Below are 22562 nucleotides of genomic sequence, written 5' to 3' on the forward strand. Positions count from 1 at the left end.
AAGGGTGGGATGGCCCATCGGGAGGGATGCATAACTCCTCTCCAAGGCTCTCCTCTTCCGTGGGATCCGCGGGGCTTTCACACCAAACTGATAACGATGGATGGCGAAGCCCTTCCTGGGCCACACAATCCTCCAAGGCTTTGTTTGCCTCCATGGCTTTGCTTGATTTGTTTGTGGTTTAAGGGTGGGGGATATTTTGTGTCAGTGTTGTGTCAGCCCTGTGAGAGGAGAATTTTTCCCTCTGGAAAAGGACAATGTTGAGGTGTTTCCTAAAAATGTGATGGCGAGATGGCTGTCGTGCCCTTTGGAGACGCATCCCAGGACGGGACTTCCACAGCTGAGAATGCTTTGTTCCCGTTTTCCCCGTGGTTTATTTGTGTCCCTGTGGTTTATTTTGGCCTGATGGCAAAACAAAGATCAAATTGTGCAGATCAAGTTGTGAACTTCGGGAGGGGCCCTGCGACACGAGCAGGACGAGTGAAAACCGCGAAGGCCAAACGTTTCAAATGCTCAAAATTCTCTTCACAGGTCTGCCTCCCAAGCTACCATTAACATTCAGGTGATGGCTTTGTAATTTCGCCCGGAGATCCATCGGCGGGAAGCGCAGGAACGGCGCTAACCCGCGTTTTGGGAGCAGGTTTTGGGAAGCGGAGCTGGGACCCTGAGCCCGCAGCAGGAGGAGGAACCTGTGACCCATCAGCTCCACAAATCCCCAACACCAGAGTGGGGACAGAACCACAAAACTCAGCTTGGCAGGCAGGGAAATAACCACGGAAACCCACCCGGGTTCCGTGCGCCTGGAATTCTCCCTTGGGGCGCATTTCTTTGCCGGGTGCCCCTTGCCCCTGCTCCAGGAATTCCGAGCACCAACTCCGCTCCCAGCAGGAGCAGTTGGATCTCATGAGGCCGGCGCTGTAATTAATGAGATTTGAGGCGAAATTCGAGTTTCCAGCGTCAGGAACGAGGACCCAGCCTTTGTTACCAAAGGGGATGAGGGGTGGCGGTACTTTAAAGCTTCTCAGTCCGACACTGGGAAGGAATTCACAATGTATTTTTAGAGTGTTATAAAAATCTCTTACATAATGCTGATTAATTCTTCGGTTTTAGGGAAGAGCACTGGGCTTTGTGTATAGGAGTGTTGACCAGCTAAGCCACTGAAAAGGGCTGGTTTGGGCTGGATTTCCCCCCCCCCCCCCCCCGCCCCCCTTTAACTTTTTCTTGGATACAGAAAGCTGCAATTATTCAATTATTACAGGATTTTGCTTTTTGTTTGGGCGTGTTATGAATATTATTCTGGAAACTGTGCCTTATTCTTGGAAGTCTTTATCATTTTAAAACATATGCTATGTTATATCACCCTGTCTGAGATATAGGATAGCTCCAAACTGGGTGGTTGGTTTTATTTTTTTTTTCCCCTCTCTCTTGCTGCAGCTAGTTAGAGTCCGGATTAATGTTAAGGATATCTGCAGTGAAACGTTGCTTGTGTGGCTGGCTCAAACAATGTCACATCGCAGGATCACTCTTTTATTGATACACTAATATGTACAATTACTTTGCATTTCTGCCCATTCCGTTGATCCCAAAAAAACCCCATTGATTAATCCAACTGGCAGGTCTCACACAGCCCTTAACAAAGGGCTGCTCAGGAAATTAAGCCAGTAAGTGCTACTCCCTTATTTTAATTCCAGTTATCTATACTTATTGCCGTGTAGCTGGGAAGATTTTTTGGGCAAGATATCATGGGAGAGAGAGGCTTTTGTTTAGTCTTTTTCAACAAATACGTGACCGAGGCAGCTTTGAAGCCTTTTCTGAGGAATCCTTCCTCCTTCTGTAGAATGTTTAATCTTCCTGTGGAGTGCCTAACTGTGAGACTCCTTCTGCAGACTTTCATTCTGGTGCCATACAGATGAGCAGGGGTTGCTCAGGTGATTGAACGAGTCCTAAATTGTCGCCGGAGAAAGGAGAGAGCAGGATGCTTAGGTCAGAACAAAATCTTTATTTGCCCCCCTCTTTTCCACCTGGGAAGGGGAAAAAAAAAAAGTAATTATAGCTCAGGGGTAGGGAGGGATAATCCTTGTGGGTCCCTTCCAGCTTGAGGTACTCTGTGATTCTGGATCTCAAAGAAAGGTTTACCAACAACCCAATAACCCAATAACCCCTTGCACTTTCTGCCTCCGGCAGGAGCCACAATTCCCTCCTGTCTCTGCAGGAGCAGCCAGGGCGACTTGGCAGCCTCCAGTTCATCCATGAGGGGGCCAGGGACAGCACCAATGCCATCAGCTGGGAGGCAAAGCTCGATAGCAACAAACCTCCCACCTCCATTTCTGGGTTTATTGCTCTCTCTGGCTGTGCTGGGGCTGCTCAGAACGGGGAAATTACCTGTACAGGGCACCCAGTGAGCCTTGCAATGGAAAAAAACCCCACGTTTGTGCGTGCTGGTTTCCTCCACGGCTTCTTTTGCTGGTGTTTGATGTGGTTTGAGCCCTCCCTGGTGCTGTTTCCACTGGAGGGGCTGTCGCAGCCCCTCTCTCTCACACAGACGACACTCGTGTGTGTGTGTGCCTTTGGTGCTGGCTGAGGGTTCAGCTCATGCTCATGAAGCAAAGTTCAAATCCAGCCTTCCTCCTCTCCCCAGTCGCGTGTTTTGACTTCTGGAATGGGAATCGATATTTTCTTGGTGAAGTGTATTTGATAATTGGGTTTAAATTATGTCTCCATATACATAAACACCCCTAGTAAAAGAGATCTCCCTGATTTCATTGGTTAGCTCATTGTTTTAAGCCATTTGATGGAAATTACATTTTAGCAGACAACCCAGTCTGTGGGGGTGGGCGGGGGGGGGGGAAATAGTATGAGGAAAAGTACATTGCCTTAGTTATTAATCATCTGAAGGATAGCTGAAAGTCACCACTGCTGGCTCAGTGATGTGTCACATCGGGAATGTGGCTCCTCGTGCTGCAAGTGACAATAAACAGGAGAAAAACTGCATGAGCACTGGGGACACAGGTGGATGTGAGGCTGAATGGGACCCTGATCCTGCAGGGAGCTCCACATGGGCAGATCTCCCTCTGCATGGTGTGGGTGCAGGGATTTGTGGCAAAGGACTTTGCTGCAGAAGCGCCTTAGCTGCCACTTTTAGCAGTTAGTGCTGTGCTAAAAAAAAAAAAAATTAAAAAAAAAAAATATATATAAAAAAAAGCCCAGCCAGATATCACATTAGCAGCATCAAAATTGCTTTTATTTTCAGGGTCACTACCCTCAGCAATATGTTGCAGGAAAGGGTTGATCCCAGTATGGAGCTGCTGATAATTCCCAAGTTGGTTTGACATATGCAGGCTGCTGTCGACTTCAACAGGCTTATTTAACACATTTGTTTCTTTTGGGTTTAGGATTAGCCAAAATGCAATTTTGTGGAGCTGCAGTGGGCTGTGGGCCTGGCAGGACTCAGGCTGCACAAGCAAGACAGCAGAAGCTCTGCCCCTTTAGCCTGGGTTTAACCATGGTTAAGCCCAGGCCAAAGGGGCAGAAGGCTCAAGAATTTTACATTTCTTCTTCAGAAGGCTCAAGACTTTTACATTCATCAAAGTCTGCTCATAGAAAAAGAAGCTCCAGAGCAAGCAGCGGCGCTCCAAGTGAAGATCTGGGAAAATAAATGTCCCAAGCTATCAGGCTGTGACAGCTTTGGCAAACCTTTGCAGAGTTTTACAAAACAAACACGCGTGGCGTTCTCCCCTCCGGGTCGGTCTTTGCATCAGAAGTTCATACCCAGCTCCGGGGATGGATGAAATGGTTCTCTCTCTCTCCCTCTCCACATATTTGCTGAGCACACAGCGGTGAACCGAGCGCCATCCCTGTGCTCAGCACACCCAGCCCCTGCGCAGCTCTCCCGCCTCCCTCCAGGCGTGCGAGGAGATGGGCAGAGATGGACATCCCTCCAGCCTGCTCCGTGGGCTTCGCACGCCAAGGAGACAACTTCCCTGGGTCTCAGGAGCCACGGGAGATAAAACAACTGTCTGTGGGCCTGCTCTGCTTTTCAGCAAGTACAAAATGTGCCAGTGGACCCCGATAACCCAGCGTGCCTCCGCCGGCTTTCCACACCGAGATTTGAGTCCTTCTTCTTTTTATAAACCCTTTCAGTCTCTTGTTTTCAGCTGAGAATACACTGAAAACTGACAAAATTTCGCTGTTTTGGACCCGAGGTCCAAGGAGGGGGTGGTGGTGGTAAAAAGCACTGGCACATGTCAAATCCAAGCGGTACCAGGTCTGCCTGGTTGTTCAACAGCTGGCCCAGGGCAGTGTTAAAAGTAAGAAAGGAAATCACGGCATTATTAATTAATTTATGCTTATGTATGTTTTGTTTCTCTCAACACACGCACACGTGATATTGCTCATATATATTGCTCATCTGGTAAGGAAGAAATAAAAAGAGAAATTGATACCAGTCTGCATATGTGTTCAAAAGCTTAGCAAATTCTCCCAGCTCTGCTGGGGATCAGATTTCATGAAACTGCAATAAATAAATCCTTTTTTACCTTGTCTTTGTGTGTTCTGAGGTGGGCATGTAAGGTTTGAATTACTGGGTAATAACCAAGAAGTCTCCTTTTCACGAGCCTGCAGCTGGGAAATGGACAGTTTAATATTAATGGAAAGAACAAACTCTTCTCCTTTCTCCCTCCTTTCTTCTCTGCACTTCTCCTTCATAATTTCCTTCTCTGAGGTCCCTGTCCTGGAGCTGCCTTTGTGGAAGTCCAGGATGAGCTACAAACCAGAGGAGTAGAGCCCAATTTTTCAATTTTTCACTTAATGACTGCAGTGAGAGTCAAATGGCACCAACTTGTGAACATTCAGGATAGGAAAAAACCATTCATTGACGTATCTGCAATTATTTATTTAGCCAAGGAACTAATATCACATGAATCTGCAGACTTCCCTCCTGAAATACTCAATAAGTGCCCTGATATCAACGTGCCAGGGGGAAATATGGAAATAATCACTCCTGGCTTCTAAGAGAAGGAGAATCCTAAATTGTTGAGAATTACTTGGAATGAATGATTGAATGGAAGTAACCAGCACCACCATTCTGTATTTTGGTGCGAATCCACCTCAGGCCCATCCTGCCTTCACTTCCAGACAAGTTCAGTGAGAAATTGAAGTTAAATACCAAGGTTGAACACACCGCCACCTTTTTAATCTTTACATTGAAGGACTTCTTCCTATCCTTTTCCCTTTAAGCCAAGTGCTGGGAATTCAGCGTGATGGATAAGAGAGGACAACCCCAAAGCAGGGTCTGAGGTGAACAAAAAGTTAATTCTTTTCTTGGGGATTTCTGGCATGAAGGAGCTCCTGGCACCCGAAGGGCTGTGGGAGCCCGTAGAGAGAAGTCATGGGACTGGACTGAGAGCTTAAAAAGGTTTTTGTGGATGGAAATTGTCCATTCCTGGGAATAAATTATATATTTGAAAAAAGCAAGCCAAACAAAAAAACCCCAAAACCAACTAAACAAAAAACAAACAAAAACAAACAAACAAACAAGCAAACAAACAAACAAACCCTTTGCTGATGGCTCCTCTGCTGGTTTTTGGGCTCTCCTTCCTATGTCCATTCCTGTTTTTTAGGGAGCTGAACACAACGAGCTCCTCTGACCTCGCTGAGAAAATCAATCTGAGGAGAGCTCAGCCCTGGCCCAGTGGGGACAAAACCAGAACCAGGACCAGAACCAGGAGATGTCCCTGGGATTGGACAGAACCAGAACCAGGACCAGGACCAGAACCAGGACCAGAACCAGGACCAGGACCAGGACCAGGACCAGGACCAGGACCAGAACCAGGGGCTGTCCCAGGGCAGAATCAGGTCCTGAGCTCAGGAACAGGATGCCTTGGGGCTGTGAAGCACACAGAGCCTTCTCCCATCTGTTCTCCCCTCAGCTCTCCACATTCCTGCTGCCTGGCATGGTGTTTCCCTAGGATATCTGAGTGAGGAGGAGCCTGAAATTTAAGGTGAATGGTGTTATTTAAAACATATCCTTCTTTTATGGCCACAATTTACAGCCCAGCTCCATGAGGCTTGCCTGACCTGTGGCACCCTTTTTCCCCTTGGTGATTTAGAAGCGGCCTTGAGAAGCAGAGAGGTTTTAACTCCTTCCATTTCCTTCCATGTTCTGGGTGTTCCCCCCCCCCCCCCCCCCCCCTTTCATTTACTCCTTTGCTTAAAAAAATCCCACAAAATCCAAAATATTCTTCCATCAGCACAAGGATTGTCTGACCAGTGCATCCCAAGGTGTGGGTTTTAGAGAGGGAAGAATTTTTCAGGGTTTTTTCAGGGGTGGGAGGGCACCACGATGACAACTCGCTCCATTCCAGACCCTGGCCAGCGAACAGGGATGTGGAAAAGGAGGGATTTCCAACCTCCCTCCTTGGCCTCGGGGGTTTGGGCCCAGAAAGAGGCAGAAGTTATATAGAATTCCCAGAATACACCCCTAACTGCATGGGCTGTAATGGGGTTTTTTACTGTGTGAGGAATGAAATATCAGGCTCTCATTGTTATCTTCCCTCGCGCAGCTGTAAAGAATTTATTTGTGAGTTTTACAATATCCAGAGGTGGTTCCTTTGTACCCTTTTTTCCAATAAAGTTGAAATGCCAGAAGTTCTCCAGTTTGTTATTGCTCTCTTTGCCCAGCACAAAACCCTCGTCGCAACGCTGAGAGTGGCATCTCTGTCTGGCCATGAGGAGACCATCCTGGCTTCCCTGCACAGCTGGGAAACCCTTAAAATTGCCATTTTCCTGCATTTCTAATGCCATCTCCCAGCCTGCCCCAATGCCCAGGCTCCCCCAGCATCTCTCCATGTGTGTTCCTGGTTTTGGAGACCTGCATTATTTGATGTGTCCCTGGCAAGAGTCTGGGTCATAATTTGGATTTGGGGCATTCTCTGCTCAGTGCGTTCGAATTTCTCATAAGCCCAAAAGTGTCCCACCTTAGAATGGGAAGGGGAAAATGTTATTTAAGATTGTGGGGATAAAAATGCTTCACTAGGAGGAGTTTCCTGGAATACCAAGGACTCAGGGAACCAGTTCGTTTCCATCTGCCTGCTCTGCTCCCTGGTCTCCTTTTTTACCAATCCTTAAAGAGTTTGGCCCTGATTGTTCTGGGCTTGATACCGTGGGTTGAGCACATTTTATCCTGACAAACACAGCCCTTGTTTTTTTTAAAAAAAAGCACTTTAAAAAATATTTTTAAAATTCTGTCAGTATTAAAGGTAACGTGCGTGTTGATAGAAATGACAAATTAATCCAGCAAAGAAATACACAGCAATAAGGAGATTCCATTTATATTACATTTATCTTTCTCCCTACATGCTGATTCTTTGAAATCAGTTTTGAGAAATACCTTTTTTTTTTTTTTTTTTAAATAGAGTGGGACTTTTTTTCTCTCTTTTCAATGACTTCTATGAATCCCCTTTCACCTCCATAGGTGGTTGTCATGCCTGGGGAACCAACTCGAGCTAAATTCACCAGCTCTGATGGTGCTATCTGCTGAGGAGTGAGTTTCCCACTGAAACCAGGACGGTTTGGAGCAGTGCAGGACTGGGAATTGCTGCTGAGGAGCAAGGAAACAACAAACTCAGGAATTTTTTGAAGGCCACGAGGGAAACAGTGAAGGAAATCTTTCATTTAAACCCTTCCAGTGAACCCACCTCATAGATTTCCATGGATTTTCAACAGGCAGCACCCAGCCCTCTCCTCATTTGAGAAAAGCACTTGGACAGAGGGATGTCAGAACAGTAGGGGACCAATAAACTGTTTCAAGGTTCCCAGATTAGGTCTGCTTGGAAATTAAAAATAGATTTATGGATACCAGCGTCCAATCTGAATGCTGTCCCAGATTTCCACGGTTCCAGCGGTATCTGGCTCCTAGCACAAACAGAAATGCCATAATTTGTTTTCCATCCTCTCTGATGTCAATGTAAACAATCTTTTGGATGGGCCTGGGTGTTTCTCTGCATGGGGATGGAGCTGAACTCTGCAGCACTGTGTGAGTTTATGAGAAACAGAAGGGGAATCTGACAGGCTTGGAGACGTGGTCCGGGCTACGTGAACCTCAGAGAATGTCTCGCACAACCAGGAGCACACCAGAGTTAAGGATGTGTGCTGCACTCCCCGTTTCAGTGCTCAGCCATGTCAGGACTTGAGTTAAAATGACCAAAGGCCAAAGCAGAAGGCATAGGAATGGCCCATGTTTCACACAGTTCACTATCTCCTGAAGATATGAACAGGTTCTGTGATGATATTCTCTTTATTTCAAGATTTGTGAGGAAAGTCAGTTCATACAGGGCCATGCAAAAACTCAGGGAAGGCAAGATTCACCCCATTCTCCCCTGTTTGTTTCTATTTCTTTCCCATCTATTCCCATTCCATTTAAAAATAACCTGGTGCATCTTTCCTGGAACATACAGATATATATACACGTGTCTATTTATATAGATATATATATGTATGTATATATGTATCTACATATGTAGTCTTGGTTCTTGTCTTGCAATTTGAATTTGAATCCCATCAACTGTATTTCCCAAGGAATTCTTGCATTCAGACCCAAGTTACCAAAAACATTTGTTTATTGCTTGCAAACAATCATTACCCGCTGACAGAGGGCTGGGAGCCCTTCCTAAAAATTGACATGTTGGAAATGTTTTAGGGCTTATTTTTCAGAAGGAGCTCAGGTAAGCAAGTGAACGTGACTGAGTGCAGCCTGTCCTGCTTTTCCAAGAGCTGGGAATGGGAATCCAGGGGTGAGAAGGAGGGATGCTGGAGCTCACCACGGGCACTGTGGTGCTCCCAGCCTCGCCTGCCGACCTGGCTCTCTCCATTTGGATGTTGGAAACATCAAAATGAAGCATCATTTGGAGGCCCAGCCACTCCGTGCCGGGCTGGCAGAGCTGCTCAGCACGCAGGGCTCAGCACAAACCGCTGCTGGAATTGCTCCCTGGCCAGTTGTGTCCCTGGGAATTCATTGCCAGGCTGCTCTGAGGAGGTTTGTGGAACCCTGTCTCTCCTCACTGCCACAAGTTGCCCAGGACCTTTTCATGCACCAGCAGAGGGTTTCAAAATATGCACTTGCTAAGGCACATTATTATTCTAAACATCTCCAAGTTGTGCTCTGCCTCCTTGTCACCATAGAAATGATTACACAATCCTGTTCCCCTTCCTCCACGCAAGGGCTGCCTGCCTGCCTGGGGAGGGACACAGGGGCTGAGGAATTGCTGCACTGCCAGGGAGACGCCTTCCCTCCACTTCCCAGGTGTTCCAGATTGCAATGCAAGATGTTTTCCATTACCATCGGTATGGCAGATCACCTTTGCCAAGTGGGCAGTTTGCCTTATCTCTCTCTTTGAGTGACCACATTCACACCTCCCTCGGGAGGGGACATTGCTGATAACCGACTATTGAATGTCCCTGCATGGCTGATAAGAGCTATAACATCCCATTGTGAGGTGTGAGCCCAGAAGGAGGAGCCAAGCATTGCTACCCAGATATAATCCAGGGGGAGGAGCCAAGCATTGCTGCCCAGATATAATCCAGAGGGAGGAGCCGAGCATTGCTGCCCAGATATAATCCAGAGGGAGGAGCCGAGCATTGCTGCCCAGATATAATCCAGAGGGAGGAGCCAAGCATTGCTACCCAGATATAATCCAGAGGTTTTTGAGACACCAGCACGGCTTTCTCCACTGGATTCCCCAGAGGAACAGCAGCTGTCTCTCCTCCCACTGGATCTTCAGAGGAAGAATACATCCTTCTCTACAGATCCCCCTGCTCCAACAGAACCACCCCTGACACTGCAGGAGGGCTGAGCCACATTTCCAATGGGACTGCCACCAACACCCTGAGCCACAGGGTGTCAGGTTGGGTTCTGACTCTGTCAGTGTTGTTCTAGTGTACTGCATTGTTCATTTTATCCTTTTATTTTTTTCTTTTCCCTGTTAAAGAACATATTCCCATATTTTAAAGAACATGCTCCCATATTTTTGCCTGAGAGCCCCCTTAATTTAAAATTTATAGCAATTGGGAGGGGTGGGGAGGGTTTACATTCTCCATTTCAGGGGAGGCTGTCTTCCTTAGCAGACTCCTGCCTTTCCAAACCAAGACACCAGGGTCTGGCAGGGAAGGAGCATCTAGACCAGTTTTGGGAGGAGCAGGCCAGGCAGGCTGTGGGCACGTTCCCTCCTGCCTCATCTTTGGGGTGGCTCCTTCCTCAATCTATGATACACTTTTAATTCCTTCTTTTTAAACCTATTTCAGGTTAATTTTTTTAACCTCTTTCAGAAATTTCTGTTTAGGCCCCACTCTTCTCTTTGGCAGAGTCTCTTCCCTATAGAAATAATCTTTTATGGATCTTGACTTCAGGGTCCAAGTTCCCAGCAAGTCCAAAGAATTCCCTTCTCTGAGCAGCCCATTCTCCAAGAATTCCCTCCAATCAGAACCCTTTTCAAATTCCAAACTCTGCTAAGGCTAGTTTTGTTCCTCCGTGCCCAGAAAAAGTGACACTGAAGCATTACATAAAGTATTCTGCTGCGGTTTGACATCTTGTTCTGAAGGCATCGTCCTGAAGAAAAAAGGTATTGACAAACAGAGGTAATTTTAGAGAAGGAGCAAAGCAGAATGTCCAGATGCCGATGTGAGAGGATTTATGTTTTTATATATATACAGTAAAAATAGCCTGGTTAAAAGGCAACCATGAGGGTTTGGCAAGGCCCCAGCGTTTGGAGGCCATGAGAATACAAACACAAATGGCTTTTACCAGTCAATTCAGGGATATTGCGGCTGACTCCAGTGGGAGCTTCCTGAGGGAAAGACGGATCCTTGGGGCTTGCACAGAATAGCTGACTGCAGAGAAAATGGCACAACCAGGCAAACTGTGTGGAAATCAATAATATACATAAGTCATTGAAATAAAGGGAAAACTCCTCACAGCGAATGTCCAACAATGTTCTCAAAGGAAATGGTGAATAGCTCATCCATCAGAACATTTACATCTCATTTGGATAAAAACTGGGATTTTTTCCACATGGATTCCCCTGGCCTCTGCCAATTCCTTGAAAGCTCCTGGGAGCCTCAGTGGGGTTTGGTTACACCTCAGCAGAGGACAAGCCCTCATCCACCCAGTAGAGAAATATTTCTCCTGGCCATCTGCCACCAGCAGCCAGGCCTCAGAGCTCATCTTGCTCCTTCTCCTCGCATTTCTTGTGCTCTACCTCTCCTCTTCCTGTGGCTCTGGTGCCTTTTGCCCTGCCCCACCAAACCCCATCCATCCCCTGCCCACTGGTCCCCCCTGCAGCAGCCACAGCTGGGGCTGCTCCTGCATGGGACCCCCCTGTTGCAGACATATTTTTCACTAAAAATCCTTTCTTTAGGATTTTCCCTTCTAGAAAGCTGAGAGGCCCCAGAAAAAGAATGTAAACAATGGTTATCTGCTGCTGTGGAATGCAACAGGTGGATTTTTGATTAAGCCATATTGGATGTTTATAATTAATGGCCAATCAAGGACCGAGCTATCTCAGACAGAGATATCATTTATTATCATTCTATTCTTTTCTATTCTTAGCTTAGCTAGCTTCTGAGGAAACCTTTCCCTTCTATTTCTTTTTAGTATAGTTATAGTGTAATATATATATATATCATAAAATAATAAATCAAGCCTTCTGAACATAGAGTCAACATTTTTGTCTCTTCCTTCACCTGAAAACCTCTGTCACCATGGTCACATCCCCTGCACAAACTGGACCCTATTTTGGCTCATCTCACCTGGTCAGGGCAGATTTGCTCATGCAAGCTGCCAATTTGTTTATCTCTTGCTCAACAGTTAAGCTTCAAATCTAAAAATCCTCAGTTTTCCTAAGACCTTTCAAGTCAACTTTCAAAGGCAGTCTTTTATTGCTGGGCTATAAAACCCTTTACAGAGAGAAAGCTTCAAGCCTGAATATTGAAGCAAAGTGTTTAAAGTTCCTTTTTGGATTGTGAACCTATCATTGAGGCAGGATGGGAACCAGTTTCCAGCCTGTCCTCTACACGGAGCACCCACCACGCCAGAGTCCAAAGGAAAGTCACTTTTTTGGACCACAGAAGGCTTAGAAATGCCACTTGTAATTAAAAACATTGTGCCTGGATCCTTCTGTCTTTATTGAGGTGAAGTGGCCACTGGAAGCAATACAAGTTGAGGCTGAGGAGCAGCAGCAAAGCTCTCGTCCTCTGTTTTCTAATATATTTAACTGTTTATGGATGCTGGGGAAACTTTGTGCGTTCTGGATATTTCGACAGTAAAATGGATGCAATTTCCTCCAGCTTTGGCAGTGATTGCAATAGCAGCCAGTGCTCTGTGAGGCCAAGCAGAGCCACCTCTCCCTGTGCCCTTGTCCATGCCAGGGGAGATGCCTGCCAGCCCCTCAGCCTGCAAGGACCCCTGAGCTGCTGTCCCGGCTCCCTTTTTGTTTTTTCAGCTTGATCTCCTGTGTTTCTGCTAATGCCTTGTCTACCCTGTGGATCAGAGACTTTTATCTGCCCGTCTGGAAGGGCTTAGCACGAGGCAGCCCTGATCCTGCCCCAGCAACCCAGCAGCAGCAGCACTAATTGCACAGCACCTTAACTCCTCACAGTGTTGGTGTAAGCTGCACGGTGCCCAAAAAAAGGGTTTGGGTGGGATGTGCCCTGCCATGGGTGCCAGGAGCCCCTCCTGGGGTGGAGCTGGGAGGCCGCAGAAATGGATTTATCCCTGTCACAAACAGCCTCAGCAGCATCACTGAATTCTTTGCAATCACATTTTTTCAGAGGGATCCCCACTCTGCCATGAAGTCTTCCATGCCCAAGCTGAGATTTCCTCCTGATGAGGGCTCCCAAACGTGCTGAATTTGGCACAAAGTTGTTCTGTGCACTCAGCAGACCACGAAGCAGAGGAGAAGTGCCAGCAGCTCATTAACCCTTGCATCCCCTCCTTTCACCACGCTCATTATTTCATTTCCCAACGCACAGAGGTACCACAGGACAGACTTGAGTGTGACCGTGTTCACAGGGGTCCCAGGATGAGGGAAGGGATGAGGATGTGACTCCATGTTTCAGAAGGCTTGATTTATTATGTTATGATATATATTACATTAAAACTATACTAAAAGAACAGAAGAAAGGATTTCATCAGAAGGCTGGCTAAGAATAGAATAGCAAAGAATGATAACAAAGGTTTGTGGCTCGGCTCTCTGTCCGAGCCAGCTGACTGTGATTGGCCATTAATTAGAGACAGCCCCATGAGGCCAATCCCAGATGCACCTGTTGCATTCCACAGCAGCAGATAATCATTGTTTGCATTTTGTTCCTGAGGCCCCCTCAGCTTCTCAGGAGGAAAAACCCTAAGGAAAGGATTTTCCATAAAAGATGTCTGCGATACTTGAGGGTCAAGTGCAGCATCCCAGCACCCCAGAGTAGGAACAGGGAATTTCACCTGCTGGGATGCAGCTCCTGCACCACCACACCAGTCCATGATGCTTCCCATTTGAACAGCAGCCTTTAATTTTCACTTTTTGGGATTTTTTTTCTGAAGTGCATCTGTAAATCTGCTTGTCACGTTCTGCTCCGTGGGAGAATCCCAGCCCAGAAGAAGGAGGGAAGCTGGGAGAGCCTGGTGGTGGTCAGGGGGCATCACAGGTGACATTCACCCCTCCGCCACCACCAGAGGAGTCTGGAAATGCTGAAATACTGCAGCCTGCAGCAGGGGTGGGAGGGCTGAGCACAGCTCTGATGTGGTACAATTTAATTCTGGCTCTGCCCGTGAATCAGCAGGACCTGGAGAGAGCTGTAAATCCTGGGGGATGTTGCTCCCTGCTGCTGACAGTGCAGGACAGAGCCACGCTCTGTGCTGGGGATGTGCTCAGCCTGGAAGGGCTCTGGATTGATGCCACCAGAGCCCAAAAATCCCTTGGTGAGGTAAAATCTGATGTGACATCACGTGTCTGGTGGCCAGCAGGGTGACAACAGAGGTGCCTGGCCCCCCTGAGCCACCTCTCCACCTCCTGGGTTTGCTCTCTGTGTGTGTCTCAGCCAGAAATACAGGTTTCTTTAGTCAGTTTTAGATGAATGTGAAGGTTTCTCTGCTGTCGCAGACATCTTTTTATGAAAAATCCTTTCCTTAGGATCTTTCCTCCTGAGAAGCTGGGAGGCCTCAGGAACAAAATGAGAACAATGGTTATCTGCTGCTGGGGAATGCAACAGGTGCATCTGTGATTGGGCTCATGTGGGTGTTTGTAATTAATGGGCAATCACAGTCAGCTGGCTCAGACAGAGAGCTGAGCCACAAACCTTTGTTATCATTCTTTCTTTTTCTGTTCTTAGCTAGCCTTCTGAAGAAACCTTTTCTTCTGTTCTTTTAGTATAGTTTTAATGTAATAGAGATCATAAAATAATAAATCAAGCCTTCTGAAACATGGAGTCAGATCCTCCTTTCTTCCCCCATCCAAGAACTCCTGTGAACACCATCACACTCTGCTGCCTTTTGGAGTGCAGGATGGGGACAAGGAAAGCACTGAAAGCAGGGGTTAACTGAGTCTCTGCTGTCTGCAGACAGGTAGGGCAGAAATCACAAAGGAAATCTGTGTGTTAACACCCAGCTTGGTGAACAAAAAAATTAAGGTGATTGACACATTCACCAGTTTAAATATGTCTTAAAACACTTCACAGGCAAAACCTGAAAGGCACAGGTATTTCTGCACTGAGCCAAGGAGCTGTGAAGGAGTTGTGTGCATAGAAAATGTCAAGAAAAGGGGAAAAGATATGGGAAATAATGGGGGGAAAACCCCTGAGTAGGGTGATAATTCTTTCATACTTGCAAACAGACAGACACACTGTTTGCTGAAGGCTGTTTGGGGCTGGGGGAGCAGGGTGGGAAAATGCTATAATTTTCCAGCAGAGCAAGGTGGGATGGAGCTGGGAGAACAGGCTTGGGATGCAGCATCTGTCAGAGGACAGGGAGAGGAGAACATGTCTGGGTTTGGAAAGACAGGAGTCTGCTAAGGAAGGCAGGAGCCTCCCCTGAAATGGAGAATGTAAACCATCCCCACCCCTCCCAATTGCTATGAATTTTAAATTAAGAGGCTCTCAGGCAAAAATATGGGAGCAGGAAATAACTGTTCTTTAACAGGGAAGGAAAATAAAAAAGGATAAAATGAACAATGCAGTACACTAGAACAACACTGACAGAGTCAGAACCCAACCTGACACCCTGTGGCTCAGGGTGTTGGTGGCAGTCCCATTGGAAATGTGGCTCAGCCCTCCTGCAGTGCCAGGGGTGGTTCTGCTGGAGCAGGGGGATCTGTAGAGAAGGATGTATTCTTCCTCTGAAGATCCAGTGGAAGGAGAGACAGCTGCTGTTCCTCTGGGGAATCCAGTGGAGAAAGCCGTGCTGGTGTCTCAAAAACCTCTGGATTATATCTGGGTAGCAATGCTTGGCTCCTCCCCCTGGATTATATCTGGGCAGCAATGCTTGGCTCCTCCCTCTGGATTATATCTGGGCAGCAATGCTTGGCTCCTCCCCGTGGATTATATCTGGGCAGCAATGCTTGGCTCCTCCCCCTGGATTATATCTGGGCAGCAATGCTTGGCTCCTCCCCCTGGATTATATCTGGGTAGCAATGCTTGGCTCCTCCCCCTGGATTATATCTGGGTAGGAATGCTTGGCTCCTCCCTCTGGGCTCACATCTCCCAATGGGATGTTATAGCTCTTATCAGCCATGCAGGGACATTCAATAGTCGGTTATCAGCAATGTCCCCTCCCGAGGGAGGAGTGAATGTGGTCACTCAAAGAGTGATAAGGCAAACTGCCCACCTGACAAAGGTAATCTGCCGTATAGATGGTAATGGAAAACATCTTGCATTGCAATCCTCAACAGAGCACAAAGCCAAGGGCGCTGCCAGGTGTGGAGCTGGGGAGGAGAAGCCACAATGGGCACAGGGCAGTGCCAGGAGGGTGATCCCACGCTCTGTGCCATGCTTGGAAGGACGAGGTGGCTCCGAGGGACGTGCCCAGCCTCTTCCTAAGGCTGCTCCCAAAGGTGGCACCAGAACATGGCCAAGGGGAAGGAAGGAGGACCAGGTTCCTCCATCCTCCACTGCCAGAGTGCAGGAAAATAATTCCTGGTGGGCTGGGAGGAATGTGCAGGGCTGGAGACTGGAATCACGCAGGAATAAATGCTCAGGATCACCCAGAGGGAGCGTCGGTGGGACCAGCACCTCACCCAGAAGGGGCTGGAGATAAATTATGGCTTGTCTCCTGCTGCAGACGCTGCCTTAGCATCTGAAGTGCACGACAGAAATCTGTCCTTAATGATCACTGACCTTCAAACGGGAGAGGGGGGAAGAAAGCCAGACCCAACCTGACAATATCTCCTCTGAAGATTAAAAAAAAAAAGCAAAAGAACAACGTACCAAAAAAAAAAACAAACACCCAAACAAACCCCATCCAAAACCCCCTATATTTAACTGGATTCTCATGGAGGATCACGTGTGCCGCAAGAGGATAAATTTGGAGCATTCTCAGTTTCAGAGTGAATATTTTATATAAACAGACTAAACAGTATAGGAAAAATACAGTGCTGTGCACAACAGCAATGCTCAGCGAGCTAAAAAACCAGACTGGGCCAGATCTTAGTGATAATTCCCAGTGCAACCTATTCTTGAGTCTGAAGTCTCCTGAGAGATACCTTACATAACAGGAAATTGTGGATAATCACAGAAAATACATCAAAGCCATTTCAGATATTTCTAACACAACATGTACTAAATGTTATTTGAGTTGGGGGGGGGGGATTTTTGGAAATAAATGCGCAGATTAGCATTTAGGGTTGTAGGGGTTTTTTGGGTTTTTTTTTTTTGCGTTTTATTTTTTTTATTTTTGAGTCGGTCGGAATGTTTCCCCCAGCAGGAGCAGGGTCTGAGGGATTTTCCAGGGCGTGGAGCTCCGACCAAGGCTGTGTGTTCCATCCTGCCCCGTGTGATCTCCACGGGAGGGAACGCAGGATCAGAGGCAGTCAGGGAACATTAACTGCATACATGCATAATTACGGCTGCGGTGACCTGATGGAAATGATTTTTTTTTTTTTTTTTTTTGCAGGGATTTCAAGAATAATGCCATGGGTAGGTGGGAATCCACCACAGCCCCAGGAATTGCAGCTGGGGGCTCCGAGGGAGGGCAGCTTTGGGAATGGTGAAGGGCTGCATCACATTGGGTGTTACATCCATCCATTCCATGCAATCAAAGGAGGGAAATGCCACAGTGGCTCCATCCACAGAGCCTTCACTGTGGATCCATCCACCCATCTCTCCAACTGTGTTGTTTTCCTGTGTTCTGGAAGCGTTATGGTAATGAAAAGGTGGGAAAACTCACATTTACCACGTTTTTTTGAATTTTTTTTTTGGTGGGGGTGTCTTTTTTTGGTTTTTTGGGGGTTTTTATTGTTTTTTTTTTTGTTATTTTTTATTAGGTTTTTTGTTCTGTTGTTGTTTTTTTTTTTTTTTGTTTTCTGGGTTTTTTTTGTTTTTTTTTTTTTTTTAATTTTTTTAGTTTGTTTTTTGGGGTGTTTTTTTGTTTGTTTGTTTTGCTTTTGCCTTTTGTTTTGGGTTTTTGTTTTTTGTTTTTTTTTTTTTTTCTTTTTGTTTTTTTTAGTTTTGGGGTGGTTTTGGGTGGGTTTTTTTGTTTTGTTTTGTGGGTTTTTAGTGCTTTATTTTGTTGTTGTTTTTTGGGTTTTGGGGGGTTTTTTGTTTGTTTTTGTTTTTGGTTTTTTTGGGGGGTTTTGGTGGTTTTTTGGGTTTTTTTTTTTGTTTTTGGTTTTGGTTTTTTGGTGTTGGGGTTTTTTTGTGGTTTTTTTTTTGTTTTTTTTTTTTTTTGAGTTTTTATTTCCTCAGTGCTGAGCGCTGCGTGCGCTAACTCAGCCAGAGCTGGGTGACTGTGAGCCGTGGGGTTTCAAAACACGCTGCAGGAATCAGTGGCCCAGAATCCACCGTTCCGTGGTTTTACACCAGCCTGCCTCACTCTAAGGTCAAACTGGAAAAGTTTCCTGACCAGAGCTGCAGGTTCTGAGGCTCTGCTGCGTTTTATTCGAGACGAATAAAACACAACCCGAAAAAAAAACCCCTCTGACAGCAGAGGGGGAGGGAAACAACAAAAAAAAAAAAAACAAAACCGCCCCCCCCCAAAAAAAAATCCACAAATTTAGGTTAAAAACAAAAGTTATGGCGACGTAAGTGCCTGTAAGTTTTGCAATAATCCTCCAGCACTTTTTGCATCCCAAAAGGCTCCAGATGTGACCAGCCACTGCGAAGTGGCGAGTTGTTTATCAGCATCCTGCTCCGCAGACGGGCACCTGTAATTCCACTCCGGCTTTGCATCAGCAGAATTAACAGATCCAGGGGAAAAAAAAAAAAAAAAAAGGAAAAACAAAAACCTAGAAAAAAACCCCACCAAAAAGAAAAAAAAAAAACAAACCAAAACTGTGCCAAGGCAGGTTTCTGCGTTTTGAGGCATCAACAGGGACAGTGCAAGCCCTGCCTGTCCCCTCAAGGTGAGATGGGTGATTCTCTCTGCTGGGTGTTGAGCGTGGCTCTGCCCATAAAAAGAGTGGAAATTAATCAAAATCAGACTCTCAGCGCTGCTGTTGAACACCTGGGTTTTTTTCCCGTGTCTTTCCCACTGTGGAGGATGGGGCTGCTCAGCACCCGTGGGTTTGCTGGGTACCTGTGTTTGAAAATGCCAAATTTCAATCCTGCTCCCTTCCTGATCCCTGGCCTATTCCCAGCTTCATTTCTGGTTTGGGGAGCAAAACTTCCTCTTGATTTCTCCTTCCCAAAAACGAGTGCCACCCTCTTCTTTATCTTTTTGGTGGTGAATTCAGTTGTTGATAGAAGCCTCCAGATAAAACTGCTGTGCTCAAGGGGCAGATCTGTATTTTCAGAAAGTCACCTCCGTGTTTGTGTGAAGCACCTGCCAATTAATATGCTTAAAAATATCACTGGAGTTATGTAAGATCTTTAAAAATCCTTCTGCTTCTTGACTCTGCGGCACTTCACCTATGACTAAAAGTCATCAAGCTTCAGTGTGCTTTAAAATAAACTCAAAACCCAAGCAGCCCTAATTTATTGGAAGCAAGAGATTATTAACCCCTTCCTCTTGTGCAGGATTTTTCAAACCTGCCCATGGGGAACACAGCCTGATCTTGTCTGGCACTTACCAACCATGGTGCCTTAAAACATTACATTCTTATATATATATATTTATATATTTATAAAAGTATGTATCATTCTCCATGAATGATGTATAAAAACCATGACCCTTAACATTTTATTGGCATTGCAATGATGATGGCTGGGTAAACTCCAAGCTCAACACACCAAACCAGCTGCCCAGGGTCATTCTGATTCCCCCATCCTTTACATTTCCAATTTTTTTTTTTTTTTTTTTTTTTTTGGTTTTTTTTTTTTTTTTTTGTTTATGAGAAGTCCATATGGAAATGAACCTCCAGGGACAATTTGTGGCAAACGTATTTTTTTTCTGGTGCAGTTTTGAGGAGGAGAGGTGAATGATTTTGGGTGCCATGGGTGTGAGGAGCCACAAACCCGTCCAAGCTAACGACCAGCATCAGGTCTGAGTAAATGTGCTGCTTATGGCACCTTTAAACACACTTAAACACGGTGGGATTTGTGTAATATAAACATTAAGTCCTTCATAGCACTGTTTAATATACAGGGCGTTAGAAATCATACAGGTTTAAAATTACAGAAATACTGAAAGTGTTGCGTGGTGTTTTCTCTTTCAGGAGCCGATCCGGGCTGCTGGCATTAATGAGATTTTTTTTTCCCCTTTGTGAGCTCTGGATGAGGCTTTAAGGCAAGACTTATAAATAAATAAACAAATAGATAGATGAAGCCTCTCCTTTCTCATTTGCTGCCCACTTTGAGAGGTTTTTCGGGGCTGGAGCTGCTGTTGCTCACCAGGTGCCCGGAGCTGGGCAGCGCCTGCTCCTCCCGCAGCCCTGCAGCTCCAGTAACCCCAAATATATTTAGACAGATGACTCGATTCCCTCACCACAAAGATATGTGAGCAGGGAATTGTTGTCTATCTTGTAAAAACAGTGCCACGCTTGTGCGTGCATGTGTGGGGCTGTTAAAGGTTTTACAAGGTGCAGGGGAATATGTGTGGCTGCTTATCTGGGGCGGGGAGGGAAAACCAAAAACCCCAAAATTCCCTCCCCAGAAATCCCTCCCCGGGCTCGGGGCTCGCTCTGGGAGGCACAGAGCTCCCACACCTGCTGTCACAGAGGTGAAAACCCGGCCCAGCTCGGAGGGAAGGTTTAGGAGCAAAGCCTAGTTCCATTTGCATCATTAAAATCCTAATGAGGCTGTAAATCAGCGCAGGAGCACGGCCAGGGTCGATAGGGTTGGGTGGGTTTAAATGGCTGGGGAATTTCTCTGGTTCAGGTGGAAATACAGACCAGGGCTGGGAGGAAAAAAAGGCTTTAATGTTCTTGTTGAGATCTGAAGGGAGTAGCAACAACTACCAATTTTGAGTCAGATTGGTTTTGCTTCCTTCTGAAAAGGGATAACACTGAAAATGGTCGCTGTCCCAAATCACAGTGGCCAGCGAGAAATACCTTAAACTGGGCTGAAATTACTGACAAAAGCTTGAATTTCTTTTTCTTGACATATCCTTGATAGGGTAGCAATTAGAACTACTTTTGTATGCTTCAGTTTACAATTTTCTTCAAACTATTAACAAAACCTGATACCAAAACCTGATATATTTCCCAAGATGCACCAACACGATTGCATTTTCCATTTTACTTCCCTTCTGTAAGCAAGCTCAAGTATTTCAAATATTACGTAACGTGGAATGATCTGGAAAGGCATATATTCACCCAGAGCCTTGGTTTGAATATGAAATTTTAATTAATGTGTTTAATTAGTGCTTCGGTGTGAGTTCAGGAGCACGAAAAGGCAGAGCCCACCCTGCAGACCCAGTGCAGACCACTGGTTTCAGTGCAATCCTTCCCTGCCATGGAAGCAGCCTCTCCTCTGAGCTGCAGCCAACTTGTTTTTCTGTTCCTTAAACAGTCCTGCAGCACTTGCCAGGAAATGCAAGAAAATAAAATGACTCACTGAAACAGTAGTTGTTTCCATTGGAAATTATTAAAACAAATGGCAATGTTATCATATATTAACTTTAATATTAACATCCCGCGGCACGATTGTTTCTGATGACGAGTGGCAGCATCTCAGCAAGGACCATTTTGTCTTAAAAACGATATTAATGTGAGCTGGTGCCTGGTGCAGCAGTGCTGACACAAGGCATGGAGTGACAATCTGTGGACCATGGAAAAAACCCACTGTGTGCTGAGCCAGGCTCACATTTCTGTGGGGTTTCGCTCAAAAATCAACCTGCACAGCAGCAAATCTGTGATGTAACTCTGGGGCTCTTTGCTCACAGCCACTGCTAATTCCATGTACCACCACTGTTAATTGTGCTTGCGTCACAGACACGCAGACAGGATTAACGTTTTTTTTTCTTTTTTTCCCCCCAAAACTGTGAGGGGAATTTTGTCTCTTCTCTGAAAGACGAAATTCTAGACAAGGTTTCAAGGCTGCAAGGGGAGAATTTGCGCATAAAGCACTGAGCAGAGCAACAATGGAATTATTGCAGGTTTTTCCTCTGCCACCATCCGAGTCTAAATTTCTCTGTTTCCTTTGAGAACTCTGCAATCTCTGTTTCCTCGACCTGCCCAGCAATATCACAGCACTTCCCAGTGGCTGGAATACCACGAATGATGCATAAAAACCACGACCCTTCACATTTTATTGGGAATGATGGTGGCTGGGCGTCACAGACCTCGGGGAGCAGCTGATGCAAAGGGCAGCGCCCCAAGGAAAGGAGAGCTCTCCGTGGTTTTTGCCCTGCTGAAAACGCCAAATATCTGGAATTTTGGGAATATCTGGAATTGCTGGGAGTGACGGGGCAGGTCTGTGGTGCCCTCTGAGCAGTTGCTGTTTAACCAGCAGCTGGTGGCTCCTAATGAAACACAAGCCCAGGTGTGCACGGACACCCTCCCTGATTGCGTCATGATCGCGTCATGATTGCGTCATGAAACATGCATAAAAACCAGCAAGGCTTGAAACGAGGGCCCCGGAGGGGGCATTTGCGTCTGAGGGGCAGAAATATGCGCGAAATTTCTGAGCTGCTTGCTTAAATTGTGCAGTTTCTGTAAACAATCCCAACAGCAAACCTATTAGCTGAAATATCCATGCAAAGTAAACAAAGGGAGCACAGACGTAGCCAAGTCAAATTCGGCTTTCTGTCTTAGCAAACACTTGTGGGAGCGCTTTGAGAAGCACATTTGTAGCTCTGCTGGGGTTTTTAAGAACTTCTAAATACTGGGTTTTACAGAATTAATAAAAAAAATTTAGTAACAGTAAATATTAAAGTATATAAAAGTGTGCAAAAGTGTGTAAAAGTGTATAAAAGTACCTTTGCTCCCAAACAACAGCAG

The sequence above is a fragment of the Melospiza melodia genome, chromosome Z (genome assembly GCF_035770615.1).
Source record: "Melospiza melodia melodia isolate bMelMel2 chromosome Z, bMelMel2.pri, whole genome shotgun sequence".
Classification (NCBI taxonomy): domain Eukaryota; kingdom Metazoa; phylum Chordata; class Aves; order Passeriformes; family Passerellidae; genus Melospiza; species Melospiza melodia.